This window comes from Pan paniscus, chromosome 8, assembly GCF_029289425.2.
Source record: "Pan paniscus chromosome 8, NHGRI_mPanPan1-v2.0_pri, whole genome shotgun sequence".
Classification (NCBI taxonomy): Eukaryota; Metazoa; Chordata; class Mammalia; order Primates; family Hominidae; genus Pan; species Pan paniscus.
Window position 1 is genome coordinate 12,493,503 of NC_073257.2, and position 6,001 is coordinate 12,499,503.

Consider the following 6,001-nt stretch of genomic DNA (forward strand, 5'->3'; position numbering starts at 1 on the left):
CCAGTATCGAAAGAAGTGTCCAAGCCCCCTGTGATATTGTTCCTAATATCCAGGTTAAAAGAGGATGATATTACCCCCAATATCGCAGGGGGTTGGCTGTACACTCCGCCTGTGATATTATTTCTAATATCCAGGGGAAGAGAGAATAATATTACTTCCAATATCGCAGGGGCTGTACACATCTTGTGATATCGTTCCTAGTATCAGTGAGGGGAGGAGATGATATTACCACAAATATCAGAAGAGGTGTACACCTTTCCTGTGATATTGTTCCTAATCTCCATTTTGGGAGAGGATGATATTACTCACAATATCGCAGGGGTTATACACTTCCCCTGTGATATTGTTCCTAATATCCAAGTTGGGAGAGGATGATCTCACTCCCCATATCGCTGGGGGTATACACCCCTTCTGTGATATTGTTCCTAACATCCACAGGGGAAGAGATTAATATTACTCCCAATATCCCAGGGGGTACACGTCCCCACTGTTATATTGTACCTAATATCAAGGGGTGGAGAAAATGATATTACTCCCAACAGCGCCGTGTGTATACACCCCTCCTGTGATATTGTCCCTAGTATCCAGGGGCTAAAGATAGATATTACTCCCAATATCCAGGGGATAGAAGTTGATATTAAACCGAATATCACAGTGGGTGTACACAACTCCTGTCATATTGTTCCAAATATCCAGGCAGAGAGAGGATAATATTACTCAAAACATTCCTGGGGGTGTACACAGCCCTCTGTGATATTGTTTCTAATATACAGAAAGGGAGAGGATGATATTACTCTCAATAAACAGAAGGGTACAATTCCCATGTGATGTTGTTCTGAATATCTAGGGTGAGAGAGGATGATATTACTCCCAACATTGCAAAAGTTGTAAACACCTTCTGTGATATTGTTCCTAATATCTGGGGAGAAAGAAGATGATATGACTTTCAATATCGCAGGGGGTGTGCACCCCCCTCCCCGTGATATTGTTCCTAATATCCGGGGGAAAGAGGATGATGTTACTCCCAGGATCGCAGGGGGGTGTACACCCCCGTGATATTGTTTCTAACATCCAGAGGGGGAGAAGTTGATATTACTTCAAACATCGCCGGGGGTGTACACCCCACCTGTGATATTGTACTTAATATTTAGCGGGAGAGAGGGGGGTGATATTACCAATAACGTAGGGGAAAGTCAACCCCCTCTCCCCCGCTGGATATTACGAGACATATGACAGGGAGGTGTCCACCCCCCACCATATGGAGAGTAATATCACCCTGCTCTCCCCCCACCTCCAGCTTCTTTCTGCTAAGGTCCCCTTGCCCCTCCAGGTGGCTTTCTTGGACAGGGCATAAAAGAAATTACGTGGTTTTCTTGCTCAGATTTGTTCGCAAGTCCACGAGAAATACTCAGGGAGTCTTGCAAAAATCCGGTGTTACAGCAGCTAAGTCAGCCAGCTAGCCGTGCCCTACAGTTGAGATGGCATGCCATGATTCCCCTCTCTTTTACTTGCTGACTCCTCCTCAGCCTTCCAGACTCTGCTTAGGTGCCTCTTCCTCCAGGTTGTCCGCTCCCGTCCCCACCCTTCCTTACCTGCTCTCCTAATACCATGGGCTGATCCAGCGCAGCATTTGTCACACATCTTACAGCTGCCTGCCTCCAGTCTGTATCCGGACTCCACAACCTGAAGGTAAGGGCTGCATCTGCCTTGATCATCATTGTATCCCTTGCTCCTACAACAGCACCTAACACAGAGTAATTCCTCAGTCAACATTTTCTGGATGGGTGAACAAAAAATAAATCTACACGTCAAGTGAAAATTAGGCTGAGCAGAAATGAAGCAAGTGATAAAGTACAAGAGAAGCTTATACCTGTTATTCTAGGCATGCTAATTCTAATTTTAGAATTGCTGTGGTTACTTCATGTTACTCTGCCAGGCTTCAGTGTTAGGCAAGGGCAATTCTCTGTGTAAGCAGGGATAGCTTTCCTGAAAGGTCCTGTTGGTCCTGGGAAGTGATGGTACATGGGACTCATCCCTCAAACCAGAAGGCTAAGCTAAACTAGCAGGAGAGCTGCAGCAGGAACCTTCTGGCAGGAAAGAAACAGCATGCTCTGTGTACCACCCGTGTGTGACCGGAAATAAAGGATGCCCACCATGTGAAGACTGACCAGGACGCAGAGAGAAGGACGTCAGGCAAGATCCCGCCCGTGCTTCGGGACATAACATGTTTATTAGCATCAATAAGTACTAGCTGACACGCATAGAGCATTGAGTATGTGCCAGGCACTGTGCTAAGCTCTTCACATACACTATTTCATGGAATCCCCACCATGGCCCTATAAGGTGAAACTTATAAATATCACCATTATATAGATGGGGAAATTGAGGCTTGGAGAGGTTAAGTTGTTTGCCTGAGGTCACAAAGCTGGTAAGCAGCAGAGCTGGAATCCAAACCAACAGAAATTCCATCTAGATACCCAACTCCCCACTGCCGTCTATCCTTGGAAACTAGACTAGTCTCCAAGGAAACATGAATCTACATTTTCTTTCAACTAATAAGAGCTCTTTCCTTACAGTAATTATTTAAATAGTTTTAATAAAAATTTAAAATGTATTTCAAGATTAAAGTTTCAAAGCCATCAAACATCAAATATATATGAAAATACATTTGTATATATTATAAACAGATATATGACATGACATGAAGTGCTGGATCCAGTGCATCAGAAAATACACGCAAATATAAAATACCCGACAGCATTATGTAAAACATCAGCTGCTTGCCAAATCGGCATTAAATACTTAAGCACTGTGACCTGTTGCTTAAAGTATTACAAATCCAGCCTTATCTAAAAATCTCTATTTGTCCTAGGAAACTAATACTTTTTAAAAACAATAATTTGGTAATTTTAATAATATTTAGATCTATCTAAACTTAAAGCCTATATATTTACCACCCTTTTACATGCTTACCAGTATTACAGACACAATAAATTTTATCAGGTATTTTTGATAATGTGCTAGGAATTGTTTGAAACATAAAGAAGAATAAGATTTCGTTTTCACCATCTCAGAGATTCCAGATAGTGGTGGACACAGAAACCCGTGAAAATAACTGCAGGATGAAATAGACGAAATTATAGAAGCCCTATGTACCATGGAAAAATGGACATGGACATGGAAATTTTATTTCATATGCATACTCGTTAAAGAAAGAAGAAGCCTAAAAAAGTTAGCTACCTTTGGTTTTTATTACTTATGTCTTACACTCAAGTGAACTTTTTTCTGTCTAATCTAATATCATTCAAATCCTGAGTCATTTTAATTAAGTTATCCTAAAATGAATTTTCATGAACACAGAATTTGTGCTATTACTCTATCTGCACCTCATGGATATTACCAGATTTTAGATTTTATGTTTTAAAACACAAAACAATATAAAACCTAAAGTTTTAACATAAAATGTCTTTGGATCTTCAACTAAAATACTAAAGATATAAAAAACTTTATTCTCCTCAAGATAAAACTAGATTTAAAATTGTCAATGAAATAGTTGATTGATCATTTATATTTCTATAAATATATGGAAAATAATCTATTTTTTAATTGTAAGACATTACAATTTTAGATTGTATTTGCATTTAGGAAAATTTCACATAATCTTTACCAGATCCATGGTTAAGTAACATGTTACTGTTAAGTATGCTGATGGAGGCACATTTCCTCCATCAGCATAGGAATCGGATGACCTGGGAAAGGGAGTATTGTTAGTTTTCCTAGCGCCAGCTTCAATAGGGATTGGGGTTATTAAAAATACAGGAGAAAAATAAGCAGGCGCTCAAAAACAAAACACAAAACCCACATCGATGGGGGTATGTCAAAGGGGGTAACAGGAGATAACTGAAAGAGTTCCCAATGGTCAAAGCTGGGATAATTTGAGCAACAAAATAAAGCAGTATTAAATTGTAACCCAAAGTATAAAATATTCATGTGTCCACACTGATAAACATAAATGATCGAACTAATAAAGCGAAAGGGACAAGTGTCCCTTGCAGAAGAATTTCAATTAATTATGTAGACCACTCCCAAGAAAGTACACTACAACTCCCCATTCCTTTAGTGTGGGCCGTGCATAGTGATTTCCTTCCAAAGAGCACAGTATGAAATGGGGGAAAAGAGTAACTTTACAATGGAGAAACCTGACAAACACTCCTTCAGCCAGGTGATCAGGTCGTCAACATCAACATCAATAACAGTCATAACCTTTTATTTCATGCCATAAAATGGTGACACTTACTTGTGTTAAAAAAATTTAATAACAATGTAATCATTCTATCTCTGCAATCAGCTGAAGTTCTAAGAAAAAATGACAATGTTGAAAGTTGTATCATCATTATTATAAATTTTCATGTTCAGTATATGTAAACTCCAAAGCCAATTTCAAAAGATATTTTTGTGAAATACCATTCTTTAAAAAAAAGGATATTATATATAATTGTACGAATGTTAAATGTTTTACAGTACTGATTTGCTACATTTTATGTATGCTGTAAAACAAATACCATTTTAAACTATATTGGAATTCGTAACTAAAGTAATAAATAAATGCTTGAAATATACCCAGCAGAAACTTATTTTTATTATCCAATCCTTTTGATAAGAATGCCTCTAGTGTTACGTACAAACTTGATCTTCTTTGAAATGTGTTGTCCACTGCTTTTCTGTTTCTGTCACAGTAGCTATAAACGGCTGTTTAAGGATATCCTTATCTAAATTTCTGCCTGGAAACAAAACAAAATATGACGTGATTACATTATGCTTATTAAAATGACACAGTTCACCTATCAATTCCAGTTCATTAAATGCTTTACGGTGTTTAGAAATTTACAAAAAGAATAGTAATTGAGTGATTCCATCTTTAACTTTCCAGGTCAGTACATCAAAGTCACATTGGTCCTTGGATTAACCACTTTTCTAAAACTGAAGAAGAACAAAAGTCCTAACAAGCTTTTACGAACATTGTAACGTGATAAAGATGAAACACTGACCACAAGCTTATTTTTAAAAGAGGATCTGAATGGTTAATCTGTTTAAGTGGTACATGATATCCCTTTCAAATATATTTTTCACTTTGTTTTAAAACTGTGAATCCTTTGAGACTTACCAAGGAGGACCAATCGATTTGTTCTCTCAGTGTCATCCTTCCAGCTCACTGGAGTCTCCTCCAGATCATAGAACTCATGGACACCCTGGACAATCACTTGTTGTGATTTGTCTTTGATTGACACCAATCCCTGCTCAAAGGAGAATTGACTGAACATTAATCAGCCTCAGTTCAAACTTAAAAGTAGAAATAGAGCATCAATGTTAATGGATTAATTACTGATATTCACTTAAAAAATACAAACTCTTGAGCTGAGAAAATTACTTAATTCCAATTATTTGTGAATTACAAGAAGTTTCTTAATGTTTTTCATTTTCAAAAAAGGTTTCTGTGTATTGATTTTTTTTTTGAACAATCCCCTTTTCTAATGATAAAGTTAATACATATATTAGGATGGTTTTTCAGTGTTATCACAACCAAAACCTGAAACAAAATGATGAAATATGTGTCATATCCTATTGATGAAAGATTTTATATAATGTTTCACAGTTTTAGTGGGAAAAGTTGAGAAGTTAAAGGAGTTTGGTTATATTAAATAATTTGTTTTAGAAATGGGTTGCAATCAATGAACAAAGATGAAATAAAGAAAAACTATTATATTTATCTGAATATGAGCTCATTGTGTATTGATTTGCAGAAATGAGAAATGAATTATCTGATAAACTGGCTCCTATGGGGATGAAATTAATTTATTTGAAATAATATTCTTAATTTACCAAAAACTTTGTGCACACAGTGTGTAGACACTACAAAGCACCTTACAAGGAGAAACGTGTAAGGATGGCATGACTCGCCGGCAGCCCTGGGCTTGTCCACGGTACCCCCATGATGAACAGT